Here is an 18074-nt window from a genome sequence, read left to right on the forward strand (position 1 = left end):
GGGGGAAAAGGTACATTCCGGAAGACCCCCCCCCCCCCCAAATACATCACAAAAAAACGCCTACAACTATTCTTGCGACTTCAATTGCAAAAAATTTCCAGGGGAGAGTCACTCTAAAATGTTATCAAAATTTTGGAATTTTTGCAGCCTCAATTTCGAAGACCCTAGTTTACAAAAACTTAAACGGGAAGACTAAAACCTTACCACTTCCTGACATCACAAAAAAATCTGGGCTGCTTTTAAAACTTTAATATTAAATATTTCCGGGGGAAAGTTTTAAACTTCATGTCTTTGGTCAATGTCTTTAAAGATGGTCTTAAATTACGTTTTATTAGAGACTTCAATTCCGAAAAAAGTTCGGGGGAACATCAATGAAGATCCCCTAACACTGCATGTTTGAAGCTTTATTATCGAAAAATTGAGGGACAGCTCCCGATGCCATCCCTTCCCTTAATGCTATCAAAGATGGTAAACAAGAGCAGTTTTAGGACTCCAATTTCGAACAATTTCTGGTGGAAAGTTCCGAACCCCTTTGCTTTTTCCAATGTCATAAAAGATGACCTACAATTGCGTTTTCAGGACTTCACCTTCGAAAAATTTCCGGAGAAGTTCCTACATCGTAACGTTCCTGGGGAAAAGTTCTGAACTACATGTCTTTTGCTATGTCTTCAAAGATGTCCTCAATTGCGCTTTCAGGGACTTCAATTCCGATTTTTTCCGGGTGAAAGCCCCCGAAACCTCTTGTTCTGCATCATTTTAGATTTCTGAAATTTCATTTCTGCTGCCTAATATCAAAACGCAACAAGAGAGAATTTCTGAATCTGATCCTTTTCCTTCAAGTCACCAAAGATGGCAAACAATTCTATTTTTGAAAATATACCCTGAAATTTCAAAATTTTTTCGGAGAGGGTCCTTTAAACACCTCATATTTCTATTAACTACCAAAGAACGTCTGAAAATGCGTTCTGAACAAAAATATTTGGTAGAGAGCCCAAAAACACTCTTACTTATGCAAGGATATTAAAGTTTTTAAATTTTATTCCCCCCCCCCACACATGCATTAGTCATTCGCCACTCCTAAAAGGGTCGTCTGGATCCGTCACTGCTTCAATTCCGACTCCTTTGCCCCAAAATCAGTCAGGGGCTCCACAAGCAAGGGCCGGGTTGCGCCGGAATTAGAGGGAAAGTGACTGACTCCGATTTCGAGTTTTGAATCTGTAAATCTTAGAACCTTAGAGTACTGACTCCGACTCTTTTGCATCACCAAAATCAGTCCGACTCCGCTAGCAGTGGGAGAGTTGATGAGGACTAGGAGGGAAAATGACAGACTCCGGATCCAACTTCAGTAAATTTAAAACATTCGCGCACCGACTCCGACTCCACACATGCAATGACGGAGTTGCGGACTTGAAGCGAAAATGACTTACTCCGATTCCAACCTTTGTAATCTTAAGGCCTCTTCGAGTAACCGACTCCGACTCTTTTAACTCAAAATCCATTCTACACTAGCAATGAGATAGTTGTGGCCTTAAAGGAAAAATTATTAGACTCTGAATCCGATTTTTGTAAATTTTCAAATCCTTTACCCCCAAAATCAGTTCGACTCCGACTCCACAAGATGGGAAAGTTGTGAACTTGGAGGTAAAAACGACTCCCAACTCCAGATACTTGTAAATTTAAAACTTTTGAGTAGCGACTCCATCTCCTTTACCAGGGGTGCCCACCCACCCTAAGAAAGAGGGCATCCCCCTAAAAATTGTGAAAATTCCCCCCAAAAGCAAGAGAACCCGAAAGTGAAAAATAATATTTAAAACATCCCCCCTAAAACTTTCAATGGCGCAGTCAGCGCCATGACCCCCCCCCCCCCCCAGTGTGAGTGCCTTAATTCCGTCTCACAAGAGAAAATTCAAATTGAATTGAAAACCGATACAGATGTTGAATTCTCGTGAAAAACTCCTTTGGAATAAACGAAACCAATTTTAATTTTTTCACAATAGTAGATATCAGGGGTGCCCACACTCCCTATGGAGAAGGGCGCGTCCCCTAAATTTCCCGAAGCCCCCCCCCCCCAGAAATGTAAGAGCAACCCTAAAAATGAAAAAATACCCCTCAACTCCATCCAAAAAATTTCAATGGCGCATTCTGCGCCATGTCCCCCCCCCCCCCCCTTGCTTAGGTGGGCACCAATGATTTTACCCTAAAATCAGCCTGACTCCGACTCCGTAGCCCTGAAACAGAGGGATGAACTTCTAAGAAAACAAAAGATAAGTAATTTACTAAGGTTTCCATATGTGACTGCCTTAATTCCATCTCACACGTGAAAATTAAAATTGAACTGAAAACAGATAGACGTTGAATTCTCGTAAAAAGTTCCTTTGCAATAAACGAAACCAATTTTAAATTGTTCACAATAGTAGATATCAGGGGTGCCCACACCCCCTATGGACAAGGGCGCATCCTCTTAAATTTCGCGAAGACTTCCCCCCGAAATGCGTCAGGAACCCCCTTAAAGTGAGAAAAATACCCTTCAATCCCCCCCAGAAATTTCAATGGCGCAGCCCTGACTTTACGCCAAAACCAGCCTCAAGAACAAGGGCGCATCTCCCTAAATTTCGCAAAGACCCTCCCCGCCCTTCGAAATGCAAGAGTCCCCTTAAAATGAGAAAAATACCCCTCAAACCCCCATAAAAATTTCAATGGCGCAGTCTGCGCCATGCCTCCCCGCTTAGGTGGGCACCCTGACTTTACCCCAAAATCAGCCCCAAGGACAAGGGCGCATCCTCTTAAATTTCCCGAAGACTTCCTTCCGAAATGCTCCCAGAGCCCGCTTAAAATTAAAAAAAAATACCCCTCAAACCCCCCTAAAAATTTCAATGGCGCAGTCAGCGCCATGCACCCCCCTGCTTAGGTGGGCACGCCGGATTTTACCCCAAAATCAGCCCTAAGGACAAGGGCGCATCCCCCTAACCCCACCAAAATGCAAGAGCCCCCTTAAAGTAAAAAAATACCCCCCTTAAACCCCCATAAAAATTTCAATGTCGCAGTCTTCACCAGGCCCCCCCCCCCCGTTTAGGTGGGCACCCTGAATTTACCACAAAATCAGCCCTAAGGACAAGGGCGCATCCGCCAAAATTTGGCAAAGACCCCCCCCCCCCTCGAAATGTAAGATCCCCTTAAAAAAAGAAAAATACCCTTCAACTCCCCTTAAAAATTTCAGTGGCGCAGTTGGCACCATGCCCCCCGCAGCTTAGGTGGGTACCCCTTGATTTTACCCCAAAACCAGCCCCAAGGACATGGGCACATCGCCATAAACCCCCCCCCCCCCGAAATGCAAGAACCCCCTTAAAGTGAGAAAAATATCCCTCAAACTGCCCCTCAAAATTTCAATGGCGCAGTCTGTGCTATACCCCCCTTCCCCCCGCGTATAGGTGGGCACCCTGACTTTACCCAAAAATCTGCCCCAAGGACAAGGGCTCATCCTCTTAAATTTCGCTAAGACTTCCCCCCGAAGTGCATCAAGAGCCCCCTTAAAGTGAGAAAAATACTCTTCAACCCCCTAAAAATTTCAATGGCGCAGTTTGTGCCATGCCCCCCCCCCCCCACGCCTGCTTAGATGGGCACCCCTGACTTAACCCCAAAACCAGCCACAAGGACAAGGGCGCATCCCCCTAAATTCCCCCCTCCCCGGAATGCAAGAGCCCTCTTAAAGTGAGAAAAATACCCCTCAACCTCCTCCCCTAAAAATTTCAATGGCGCAGTGTGCGCCATGATTCCCAATAGGTGGACACCCCTGGGATATAATAATCCGAAATTAAGGCTCAATAGCTTGCTGGCTATTACGCCTTAAAAATTGCTGGCTCGATAGCCCAGTGGCTATTACGCCTTAAAAATTGCTGGCTCAATAGCCCAGTGGGTATTACGCCTTAAAAAATTGCTGGCTCAATAGCCCTGCTGCTATTACGCCGGTAATAGATGCCGGGAACATGATTGCCTGAGGCTATGCCGGCGCAATAGCCACAGCCTTTCAGGAAATCTATTTTCATTATTTTGTGAAGTGTGCTCAAATCCATCCGACTTTATTTTAATTCTATCAAATAATCTGCGTATTTGAAATGAATTGTTCAAAAAAATGTCGCTTTAAGAGTTTTACGTGGTATTATCCATGAACTTAGATTAGGAAATCCGAAGCTTAAACCTATTTCTGAAACAAATGCTTTTGAGTATTTAATGAGTCAATATAGAAGACATCAAACTACTGAGAAAATGACTTGCAAAAGTCCCGAAGAGCTGCTCTCTGCTGCTCAAGCATATTTGTGCTATCTGCAATCAACTCGAGAACATCAGGAGTTATTGAAACTATATTATAAAAAAGGAGAAAGGTCTGTGAAAGAAACCGCAGATTTGCTTGGCTTTAGTTTGCCAGATGCACCCAAAGAAAATCCTTCTGAAAAGCTCTGAACAGTATGGTCCTTTTTTAATTTGATTTATATTTGGAACTATTGATTTATTTTATGTGTATAGATAAGTGGGTATTGAACCATGCAGTCAGAAATCCTAGGCAGCGAATTCGAAAATAATTATGACCAAGGGGAACGATAGCATTTTTCAACAAACCTTTTCAAAACAATAATCTGGCTCCTAAGTTATTGACCATCTTACTCAATAAATTTTCAACGAAATTATTAAGAAAAGCAACAGGAATTTATTGCAGCCGATGCTTATCGTTGTGACAATCATACAATGCTGATCGGCAGTGGTATTAATTGCAGTACTGGGAAATTCAGCGTCTGCCCAGAATAAATTAGAAGCCCGCCATAATACATTTTTGGGAATTTATATATCTTGAAGTTCATTTGTATTTTATGTAGTGGGATTTCTTATCACAACCAGGGCTCAAAGTTCAAAATAAGGTCAGTCTCATGGGAGTTGCTTCTATCTGCTGGCGGAAAAGAGAGCATTAGGGAGATTTCACTATTCCAGATGACACTGTATCTTGTAAACAAGAGCTATTCTCAACTTTTTATAGTTGTTTTTGTGTTTGGTTGGACTGAAAATTAGGGATGCACCGGATAGTGATTTTGCCGGATACTGGATACTGGATATCCGATGCCCCCTTACCTGCCGGATTCGGATATCCGGCATTTCGATTGCATTGCATGTTCGCATATTTTTCTACAACGCCGTTTCAAAACAATAAATCAAACTTTTTCCACATATCATTTCTTTAAAAACATGTTAAGTACATTCAAATGTACTTTTTTAGAGCCTCTATATTTCAACTTAGGAATTGTGCTATATATAAAATGAAACATTAAATTTTTTTTTATTTCGACAGATTTTTTCGAAAGACAAACTTTTGGCAAAAATTAATTCTGTATGTAATGTACACATGGTTTAAACTTTTAATTATTCATAGTTGAAATCTTAAAGGTCGTATAATGAGTCGTATTTGTTATTAGATTTGCATGACGTGTAGAAATTTTATTAAACTTCATCATAAAGTAATACATTTTCTTGTTTCCAATTTAGAAATAACAAAAAATAAAACTTTGCTTTGAAATCATTTTTATTACAGATAATACACGTGTAAAATTTTTCTAACATACAAGTTAAAAAAGAAAATATTAAAACAGGGCCAATTTGACTCAAAAAAATAAATAAATAAATAAATAAACTTAAATAATCAACTTAAAATTTTACTTTAATTCCAGAAATAAAGGTAAATTTTCTCTAAAGATGCAAATTAGCATCTTAAATACAGGGGTGCCCCCACCCTAAGAGCAAGGGCCCACCCCCTAAAAACCATAAATATCCCCCCAAATAGAAAGCCCCCCAAAAGAGAGAAAAATACCCCTAAAACATCCCCCCCCCCCCTAGGTGGGCACCCCAGTTAACAAATTAATAAACTTATGCTAAAATAATCAACTGAAAATTTTACTTGAATTCCAGAAAACAAAGATTCACTCTCTTAAAAGATGAAATTTAACCTCTTAAATACAGTATTAAGAGTCATTCTCAACGCGTTCACTTTTTAAAACAAATTAATAAGCTTACGCTTAAGTAATCAACTTAAAATTTTCCTTTAATTCCAGAAAATAACGATTCACATTATTAAAAAATGCAAATTAATATCTTAAATACATTATTAAAAGTCGTTCTCAACATGTTAACAATTTTTTTTAAACATAAATAAAATTATACTTAAATAATCAACTGAAAATTTCACTTTAATTTCAGAAAATAAAGATTCACATTCGTAAATGATGCAAATTAACGTTTTTAAACAAACTATTAAGAGTCGTGTTAAACACGTTCACGCTTTTAAAAATCTTACTACTATTATATATGCGAAAGTTTGTCTGTATGGATGTATGGATGTTTGTTACTCTTTCACGCAAAAACTACTGAACGGATTTTGATGAAACTTTACAATATTATAGCTTATGCATCAGAATAACACACAGGGTAGTTTTCATCACGCTATGGGGGGCAAATTCCCCCTAAGGGGGGCAATAAAACACAATTTTCGTATAAATTCTCTAATATGGGGATGAAAAAATACTTGCATATATTTACATTGTATGTTCATCGAAAGCTCTGATTTTTCTGCTGAAGATGGCACCTGTTCGAAATTTCTAAGTAGAATAAAAAACGAGTTATGAGCTTTTTAGTTCCATGTTCGAAGGCTTTCGTCAACTCAATACAGTATTTAGTATATCATCTCAACTCCCTGTCGATAGCGATAATTGTTGTATTGTTGATTATCTTTGCTTTTCGTGACTGTTCAAGGCTTTTCTCAAGTCAAATCTTGAAGTAAGATTTTTGCACAAGATTGGCAAACAATACATGGATTTGGCTGATTATTTTCCATTTTAATGCAACTTTGAGGCAATTAATTCGTTTTTTTTTTTTGAGCAATCACGATTGCTTATTGTTCACATTTGACCGTTTTTGGTGTCCGTGCCTTTTTCAACTTGGACCAGAAGCCTTTGCAGCACCACCGCCCACCGTCCTCTGCTGCCGGCGCGACGCGGATGCTCCGGTTTTGAGCTATCCGATCTCCTGGTCGGAGGCTTCCATGTCCTACACACACACACGTTCACACACACACGCATACACACACACGACTTCACACACATACACTCACACACGCCTACGTGCATACACACAGATCTACGCACACACACAACTATGCACACATAACCGCCCAGGAGGAGAGGCAGGCTTGGGGGGACAGGAGCCGTTTCTAGAAACAATAACTCCAATGAGTAGGGTCCTGTCTCAGTTCGTGATTGCAAAAAACATAATTTGGATTCAAAATTTCAGAATTCAAATTAATTTTCTTTTCCTTTCTTTATTATTTATTTATGTTGACTGAGTATTTAATCGATCAGCAGGAATCTATCCAAACTTTTTTTGTGGAATAATTTCAATAGCTAAGGCATTTGGCAATTTTTTCAGTTGTCGCTGTTTGTGAAGCTAAAGAGTATGCAATACTGTTTCTCGGTTTTCACCATGAAACCAAATATCGCCAATTCTTTAATATTTCTTTCTTTAAATTTGTTAACACGTAAAATTATTTGCCAACTAAATTAAGCAAATCCATAAACATCACAAAAACTTCTATTAATTTGTTTTTGCGCACAATTTCAAACAATTGCCAAATGTTTACTACACTAGTGTCCAAAAGTTAAGCATAATTGTTAGTTATGTGAGTAATGTGAGAAATATACATCGAAATAGGGGGGAAACCTGATATGTGAGTGCAACACGGTTACAAAATAAGGAAACTACTCATAAAACCTGTAATATTTGCTTTTATCATCCCAAAAAATAGTTTAAATGAAAATTAGGCATATGAGGAGTTTACTCTTTGCACAAAAATTTTTCTTTAAAAGATGATGCTGAAGTTCAATAGTGTGTATGGCCACCTCTGACTGCCAGGCATGCTGCACAACGATTACTCATACTTTCTATGAGGTAGTGGATGAGTTGTGGGCTTAAACCTTTCCAAGCATGCTGGAGAGCTCTTTTTAGTTCCGGAGCGGAGCTTGGCGGGGGGCGAACGGGCTGCAAGTTGTCTCTCGAGCTTATCCCAGACATGCTCGATAGGGATCAGATCAGGGGAGTTCGCAGGCCAGGCCATTCGCTGGATATTTTCTGATTCGAGGAAGTCATCGACCACAGCTGTTCGGTGACATGGCGCGTTATTGTCCATGAATATGAACTCAGGACCAACAGCACCTCGAAACAAGCGAACATAAGGCTCAAGAACCTCGTCTCTGTATCTTTGACGAGTGACTGACTCAAAAATATGAAGGTCGGTGTGGCCATCCAACATAATGCCCGCCCACACCATTACTCCTGCTGACGCAAAATGATGTCACTCTTACGTTTTGCGGTTGGAAACGAGTCCCCCTTTTCTCTCCATATTGTTATCTGACGAGAATCACTCTGTAGAGTAAAGCGGGACACATCACTGAACATCACATTAGCCCACTATCCCAGACTCCAATGCCGATTTTTGCAAGCTCCAGTTTAAACGAGCGCGTTTATGCGCTGATGTGAGAGGAATGCAAGCTGCTGGTCTTCTGGCATACAGACCGATATGATTGAGTCTCCTGCAAACAGTTTGCCTCGAAATTGTTATTCCTGTGACGGCACTGAGCGCCGAACCCAGTTCTCTGGCACAGCTGTTCCTATGACGTTGTGCAGAAATTGCCAGAAAACGATCTTGGCTTGTGGTTGTGACTCTTGGTCGACCTGGTACTGGTCGGCGGGGTAACATCTCCCATATTTGAAAACCTCTGCCACAGTCTCGAGATTGCACATTGAGGCACATTAAGAATACGAGACACTTCAGTTTGTGATTGTCCAGATTCTAGCATTCCAACGATTCTTCCTTTCGCAAACATGTTCAATTGGCATCTTTGTGCCATTATTAGTTCTGTTTCACCAGATCCAATGTTTCTTGGTACAGCAATTGCATGAAACGCGCCTGAACTCTCTAAAGCGTGCGAGCTGTTTTATCCACATTCCGAAACGCGCACCTAAATTCGCGCATGACACCATCAACTATACTATTTTGCATAACATATTGTTCTATACTATTTTGCATAACATATTGTTTCTTCTTCAACCAATTAATCTCCATAAGTAACTTTATATAATTTTACGAAAATTTACAGATTTTTCTCGCATTTTATGAATTATGCTTAACTTTTGGACACCAGTGTATTTATTGGAAACATTTCAGGTAACAACATTTTATAATCACCAGAAGTATCTCAGTATTTGGCGACACTATCTCTTCGATGAAAATTAGTAACACGACAGTTTTACAAAGTAGGGAGGGGAGCCTCATTTAAGATATACCAATAAGATTAATGCAAATTTAATAACATTTTAAATCGCAGTAAGGGATTACGGGTGGCTACGTTTTTTAAAAGTTTGTTCTTCAATAGCAATATAGAGAAGGTTTTAGACCATTGAGAAGGAATAGATGGAGAGAGTGCAACCCTACTATCCTGATACGGCAACAGTACCATGTGACTTTAGGAGCAATTTCGAGTTGACCGTAACCGCTGAAGAAGTTTGCATTAGCTGAAGCCATGCATGATAACAACCTTTGACTGTAGAAGGAAAAAAATTAGATTTATAGTAATAGTGCAGTATTCCAGCATTGTAAACTGTGAGGAAAAAGCCACACCAGGAGGTCCAGTAACTTTTCCCTAGCATGTACGAATGTTTTTTACTTCTAAATAAAGAAAAAATAACATTTATATGCATTCAACGAGTACATATGTAAGCAAGAACTTGGGTTATTGAGAATGGCAACGATGGGGATTGGAATTACAATTTTTCTAAGACGTTGGATGTTTTTCGGAATTATCGGGTTTGAGGAAAGAGATTTACGTTTGATGATTAAGTGATGTAACGTTTTTGATGTTTACGTTGTTATTGAATAAAAGCTCTTAAGTTTTACACTTCAGAAGTGGGATAATAAAATTTTTTTTTTGAAGCAATGTCCTATTTATCAAGAGTCAGGAAGAGAGATTTGCAATATATTGCCACTGAGTTAGGAGAAGATGATGTTAAAAACCTAACAATTATACGTTTGATCAAAGTTATCTTAAGTAATGACAATTATGAAGAAGAAATAGTTAAGTAGAGGTGCAGATTAGCGGTCGCCACTCGCCAATTGGCGACCAAAAATTTTCAAGGGCTACCATAGATTTCAGCACCGATCACCACCGGGTGACCAAAGGGGAAAAAAAATCCCCCCCCCAAGTTGAAGTTATCGATTGCACTGTGCTTTCGGATCCAGTTTTTCATGCTGCGGTAGTCACTCGTCTAGACGAGACGTCACTTACTGACCTTCAAGAAAAGTTGAAATGTTGCCCCTCTCCTCGCTGATTCGTTGACCACTTCCCGTTTGCTACACCTACACTGCGTTCGGGGCTTTTAGAACATTGTTCGGGGAGGGGGTGAAAACTGACCCCCCCCCCCCCTACGGTCCAGCAGACATGATCCCCGAACCCAATCAAGGTCAACATTGCAGCATCTGCAGTGCCTGAGGAGGGGAACGTAAATACGGTGGCGTAGCTAATTCTGATGACTTTTTAAAAGGTTGAAAATGACGAGTAGAGGTAGCTCAAAGAGAATAAAATTGGATACATCTTCCAAGACTTTATTTCAGTTCTTCAAAACGAAGACAACCAGCATCAAGTCAGTTCATTTTTCATTATTATAGAAAAAATGTTTTTTTTTTTTTTTGGAAAGATTACTGTAACGTGTGTGACAAACTAAACATGGCACCAAATACATTATTTTTCTGCTGTATAATACGCTATCGATTTAAAAATCAATTTTTAGAAGTACCAAACTACTTTAAAGTGGCCGACTTACACTAGTGTCATGAAACTTTTCACGACTTGCTTCGCGAAAATCTGCTTCCCTTGTTCCTTTTACATCTTGCGAATATTTTAATACAATATATTTTTTTCAATCTGAAAATATTTTGACAGATGCAGCGTTAAATTAGCTTATTTAATGTTTAATTTTCATGACTTTTTATTTAGGGAGCCATATTAAATTTGAAATCGTACTTCGTGCGAAAAATTGCACTTCGTGATTTAGATTTCAATCCTTTTACACCTTGTAAATATTAAAAATATTTTTTAAAATCAGAAGTTATTTTGCGCAGGCTAAATTTAATTAGCTTATTTCGTGTTTGATTTTAATGAATGGATTTATTTTTGGATCCATGCTTCCTTTGTAATCGTACTTCGCGGGGAACTGCACCTCGTGGTTGAGTTTTCAATAGTTTTGCATCTTGTTCATTTCTTAATATTTTTGACAAATGAAAGTTATTTTGACGTATACTACCTTAGATTAGCTTGGTCTATGTTCCATTTTAATAAAAGAATTAATTTTTGAAGCCACGCTTCCTTTGTAATCGTACTTTGCGGGGAATTGCACCTCGTGGTTGAGTTTTCAATCCCTTTGGATCTTGTACAGATTTTAATATTTTTGATAATCGGAAGTTATTTTGGCACAGGCTGCCTTAAATTAGCTTATTTTTATGTTTATTTTAAAGACTTGATTTATTTTTGAATCGTGCTTTCTTTGTAATCGTACTTCGCGGATAACTATAACCACGTGGTTGAGTTTTAAATCCTTTTGCATCTTATACATATCTTAATATTTTTGGCAGACGAAAGTTATTTAGACGAATGCAACCTTATATTAGTTGTTTTATGTTCTATTTTTATAAAAGAATTTATTTTTGAAGCCATGCTTCCTTTGTAACCGCACTTCGCGGGGAGCTGCACCTCGTGGTTGAATTTTCAATCTTTTTGCATCTTGTACAATTGTCTTCATATTTTTGATAAGCAAAAGTTATTTTGATGTGTGTTACCTTAGATTAGCTTGTTTCATGTTCCATTTTAATAAAATAATTTATTTTTGGAATTTAACTTTGGAATCGCACTTTGAGGATAATTGCATCTTGTGCTTTAGATTTCCTTTTGCATCTTGTACCAACATATTTTAATTTTTTTGGCAGTCGGAAGTTGTCAGCTTATTTTAAGTTTTATTTTAATAAATAATAAATGCAATTATTTTCGGGAAAAGTGCAAAAAATGCACACCAGTTTTGCTAATCTTTTTGCATTTTTTAAATACTTCAGAAGTTTTGATAATTGAAAGTTATATTTTAATAACTAAAAAGTAATAAATCCTGTTCATATACTATTTTCACAAGCTTTATTTTAATCAATTTAATTTTATCCTAAAATATTAAATCTAAACATATTTTTTTTTGCTGTTGAATTTGAAATGTATTATTTCTATAAACGATACTAAATGTCGTATGTTGATAGGCAGATTTATAGAGTAGTGGATAGCTACTTTATTAATTAGTTCAATTCTAATTCAGACTTTTAAAATAACCATTTGTTCGCAAACTACAAATATTTTTCTAGTTTGTTTTTGTTATGTGGTTTTGAATTTTAAAATTTGGTCCTACAAATTTAAATTTGCAAATATGTTGGCTAGGGGGATTCCATGAAAAGTGAAACCAGTAGGTCAAACAAATATTAGATTTTTAACTTAATGTGTTCCTCCATCCTATTTCAATCCAAATCATTCTCAGATTTCTTCAATGAGAGAAGGAAAATACTTACCAATCTTCACTGGTACTGATTTTTATTGTGCTAAGATTTTTAATACATAGATATATAAAATATATGTGCAGTGAAGCAGAGTTTATACGTTTTTGAAGGGACGGTATGAAAAAAGTATATAAGAGGGAAAACGTACAATAGGTATGCATTAAAATTTATTGGATTCTGCAGGGACCAATTCAAAAAACGTATCAAAGATAAATGTATAAACGGTGCTTTTCTGTATATATATGTGTGTGGGTGTATGTTTGGCTACCAAAAATTTGAAGTGGCTACCAAAGTTTTTGGTGTTGGTAGCCACTGGCTACCAAAGAAAAATACCAGTCTACACCTCTATAGTCAAGGGCATCATTTCGAGCTTAGATGTTGAACGACTCAGTGAAGAAGAACGTGAAAAGCGCCAACATGAAAATGAACAGCGCCAACAGGAAATTGAAAAGTTGCAACGCCAACAGGAATTTGAAAGGGAACAGCTCCAGTACCAAAAGGAAATTGAGCGAGAAAAGCGCCAACATGAAATTGAGCGCGAAAAGCGCCAACATGAAATTGAGCGCGAAAAGTGCCAACACGAACTTCAGTTAAAGAAATTAGAGTCAGAAGCAAAGACTATTACCAGCAGCGCAGTGTCAGAATTACCAAAGGTGGATTGGCAAGCTCAGTTAAGAAAATTCGATTCAATTAACGACGACATAGGGTTGTATCTTGTCCATTTCGAAAGAGTGATGATGCGAGTTAAAATGGAATCGACATTGTGGATGGCGTGTCTTACTGGAGTATTGCCAAGTGATATTGTTGAATTAATTCTGAAAGAACCAGAAAAAAATGCCGAAGATTATGCTTTATGCGATATAAATTAAGTCCCGAAAAGTTCAGACAACTATTTTACTCACATAAGATTAAGGATGGAAAGAGCTGGCGTGAATATTATTATGAGTTAGAAACATATTTTACCGGATGGACTACAGGACTGAAAATTGAGAGTGTGAACGACTTAAAAGGACTGATAATCTCTGATCGTATCAAAGAGGTGGCTCCTTCTGCAGTAAGAGATTACTATTTGAGCACATGGTCATCATTAAATACACCAATTGAATTGACTAATAAGACAGATGAATACATAGAACTGGACAATTCTTTTAAGGGTAAACTTCAAGTGAATGACTGTCCAGAGTTTATTTTGAGAAAGAATCATACTTCAAACGAAAGTTGGAATAAAGACATTTCGCGTGTTAGAGCTACAGAATCCATAGTATGTTATAACTGCAATGAAAAGGGACATTTTTCTCGTGACTGTCTAAAATTGAGACGACCCAAGTTGTGTACCAGGTGTAGAATGGAAGGTCATGGAACAAAGGATTGTCCACAAAAACCCTCTATTTCTCCTCTAGTGAACATTTCTCATTCGAATCCTTCGGACAGAAACGTAAGTACTAAGACTATCGTTATTAACGGCATCACTACGGAGGCAATTATGGATACCGCAGCAGACATATCAATGATTAAAGAAACATTTGTAACTAAAATAAATGCGATCATCTTAAGTAAAATTTCAACCAACATATGGGGTATTGGTGGAGTTACGGAGTCTTTTAAAATAGTCACAGCACAAGTAACAGTGGACAATGTACATTTGACAGATGTCAAGCTTTATGTGGTGTCCGATGGCACTTTTGAGGGACTTAATATTCTCATTGGAAATGACATTATAGATTTTCCCGATTTAGTCATGGTTCGAAAGCAGGGAATGTCTAAACTGTTTCACATCAGTGAGTTTAAGAAGATGTGCAATATCGAAGTCGATGAAGTCCCAGAAAAAGTTGTATTCAGAGTTTCCGAACCTGTTCAAATACAACCCTGTACGGTGCAATTAATCCATGTAGTAAGCAACGTTGATCAGAAAAATGGAATTGTGTTAGTTAAGGAACAAGGTGAAGATCTTGAAACAGCAGTTTACCTTGATGGTGGTAAAACAATACTACCAGTCGCCAACTTTAGTTACCAAACTATGCATCTCAAAAAAAATCACGTTATTAAAAGAGGGATTTTACAACCTGAGCCTCTCAAGATCGACCAAATCCCTAATGAAACTGATTCAATAGAAGACAGTAGAAAAATTAATATTTTGATGGCAAAAGAAGTCATTAGGCAAAAGATTACATGTGAAGACATTAAAGTCGGCCCTTGTATAGACATTCGACAACAACAGGAAATTTGCAATTTATTGAATGAATACAGAGCATGCATAGCACTAAAACTGGATGAACTTGGATGCGTCAATAATACATTGATGTGTATTTCTGAAAAACCAGGTAGCTCACTTGTAGCTCGCTCACCTTATCATGCTTCTCATCATGAGCGTGAAGTGTTACCCCATATTATTCAAGAATTAAAAGAACAAGGAATAGTTAGAGACAGCTCTTCCGAATATAGTAGTCCAGTTTTGCTAGTAAAGAAAAAAACGGGGGAATATCGGATGGTAATCGATTACAGGCAATTAAATTCTCAAACAGTCGAAGATAAATTCCCCTTACCTTGCCTTGATGATTTGCTCAACCAACTATCTGGTTATAATTTGTTTTGCATACTTGACGCTTGCCAAGGTTTTAACCAGATCCCAATGGACAATGAATCCTCTCGAAAAGCAGCATTTACGACTCCCGATGGGCATTTTGAACCAACACGTATGTTTTTCGGCTTCACGAATGTCCTTCCGTGTTTCAACGGGGTATGTCGCTAGCTTTGGGAGATTTATTGTGGAATGGTGTATTGGGTTTCATGGATGATATTTTTTTTTGGATGCTTAGATTTTGAAACCATGATGATTAAACTGCGAGAAGGTCTTAAACGTTTAAGTAATGCAGGATTAACTCTGAAATTATCAAAATGTGAGTTTGGAATGTCTGAAGTTGAGTACTTGGGATTTGTTGTGACCAGAGAAGGTATTCGACCTGGACCGAGAAAACTCTCTGCAATTTCTGAATTTCCTGTACCAAAGTCTAAGGAAGAAGTACGCCGATTCTTAGGACTGACAGGATTCTTTCGACGATTCATTAAAAGATATGCCTCCATTGCTGCTCCACTTACTCTATTATTGAAGAGTGGCCAATCGTTTCTCTGGAATTATAGGCACCAAGAAGCATTTGAGAGGCTTCGTAGAATATTAACGTCAAAGCCAGTTTTGAAATTATTTGATCCACGTCATGAAACTGAACTTCACACTCATGCAAGTTCTTTGGGATTGGCGGGTATGTTACTTCAACGGGATGAAAATAATTTGTTACATCTTGTTTACTGTGTTAGTCGGAGAACAACCACAGATAAAGAAAAGTATCACTCTAGCAGATTAGAATTATTAGCTGTAGTTTGGTCCGTTAATAGACTTCGACCCTTGCTTCTTGGTCTCAGATTCACACTAGTTACGGATTGTTCTGCAGTAGCTTATTTGAACAGTCAAAGAAATATAAAACCACAAATTGCCAGGTGGGCTGAGCAATTAAGCGAATTTGACTATGAAGTAAAACAAAGACCTGGATCTCAAATGCTGCGTGTGGATGCTCTAAGTCGTGCTCCAATTGAAAACGCTGATGATGAAAATCAGTGTAGGCAAGACAAGGGAAAAGATAATCAGTCAGAGCCTATAGTGTTATACATTGCTACGGAAGAGGACAAAGTAGCCCTGATACAGTCACAAGATGAGGAGCTGCAAGCTATTATTGAAATGTTGAAAAACCCTAAACTGAACAAGCAGAAGAATCTTGATGCCAAATTTGAACTTATCAACGACATTTTATACCATGTGCCAGTTGTAGATGGGAAGAAAAGAAAACAATTCGTAATGCCCAAGTCGATGCGAAAGTATCTTGCTGTACAATTTCATGATTTTACTGGACATTTTGGAGTAGATAAAGTTGTTTCTTTAATTATCTCAACAGTTTTGGTTTCCCCGGATGATCAGCTACATTAGACAACATATACGACAATGCGTAACATGTGCCTTTGCGAAAATTCTATCAGGAAAAGTTCAAGGAAAACTAAACCCTATCCCACCAGGAAAAGGACCATTTGACATGATTCATTTAGATTTTCTGGGTCCTTTTGTTCTAAGTTCAAATCGCAATAACGAACTCTTGGTATTTGTTGATAACTTGACAAAATTTGGACGTTTACGTCCTTGTTCTAGCTGCTCATCTAAATGTGTTTTAAAACACTTTGAAGAATTTATAAATGATTTTGGAAGTCCTAATCGTGTGGTAACAGATCGTGCACAATGTTTCAAGTCAGATAGTTTTGAAGAGTTTTGTTCAAAGTATGGTGTAAAACATACATTGAATTGCAGTCAAAGACCACAAGCAAATGGTCAAGTCGAGAGAATAAATCATGTTCTTATCCCAATGATATCGTCAGCTGTTCGAAAGGATTCTCACAAAGATTGGGATAAAACGTTATCTGATGTTCAACGGTGTATAAATTGGACCCCAAGCAAATCGACAGGTAAACCACCCTTTGAACTGTTATACGGTTTTAAACCAGTGAAGCTTGGAGATTTTCCAAAAGATTTGTTGCCTGATTCCGATGAATACTTACGACCTGAATCACTCCGAGAAGAAGCCCGGGAAAACATTTTGAAAGCTCAGAAGAAAATGAAACATGGTTTTTACAAACGTCATTGCGAAGCTTATAAGTATTCAGTTGGCAATGTGGTTGTGATAAAACGAGCGCCAGAATGTACTGGAAGTAGCACTAAAACTCAAGTCAAGTACCGAGGTCCTTTTGCAATAATTAAAGTCCTACCATCAGATGTGTATCAAGTTGCGGACTTCCGAACACAAGGGCAAGGGCGCAAAAGGCGGCCACATACGACTGCTGCACACGCTTCACAAATCAAACTATTTCACATTGTGAACGAAGAAGATAGCACACTAGACAATGTGACGTGCAGCTATTCAGATGATGAATTACAAGCTAGCGAACCGTTACCGTCGAGCGAACTCATCTCCCCGTTTCCCGAGACTGATGAGACTACACAGCATATGAACGACGAAGTATATACATTCCGTAAACAAAGAGCCAAGAAGTTGCCTATTCACTCTAGGTCGTGGACAACTAGATTGTAGGATGGCCGATTGTAAGCAAGAACTTGGGTTATTGAAAATGGCAACGATGGGGATTGGAATTATGATTTTTGTAACACGTTGGATGTTTTTCGGAATTATCGGGTTTGAGAAAGAGATTTACGTTTGATGATTAAGTGATGTAACGTTTTTGATGTTTACATTGTTATTGAATAAAAGCTCTTAAGTTTTACACATATTCCACAGTTGCCTATAATTTTTAATTTTTTGTACTTATTTTATCTATAAAAGTTATAAAACATTGTATATCTTGAGTG

General features: G+C 38.1%; 1 protein-coding gene across 1 annotated transcript in view; it reads left to right on the forward strand.

Moving 5' to 3' along the window:
* Nucleotides 1-4329: 4329 nt before the first annotated feature.
* LOC129217270 (protein O-mannose kinase-like) overlaps nucleotides 4330-18074 on the forward strand; it is a 37040-nt gene continuing 23295 nt past the window's right edge. Inside the window, exon 1 of the mRNA XM_054851538.1 lies at nucleotides 4330-4461. The gene's annotated coding sequence lies outside the window, so the exon portion shown is untranslated. The remainder of the gene's footprint in view (nucleotides 4462-18074) is intronic.

This window comes from Uloborus diversus, chromosome 2, assembly GCF_026930045.1.
Source record: "Uloborus diversus isolate 005 chromosome 2, Udiv.v.3.1, whole genome shotgun sequence".
NCBI lineage: Eukaryota > Metazoa > Arthropoda > Arachnida > Araneae > Uloboridae > Uloborus > Uloborus diversus.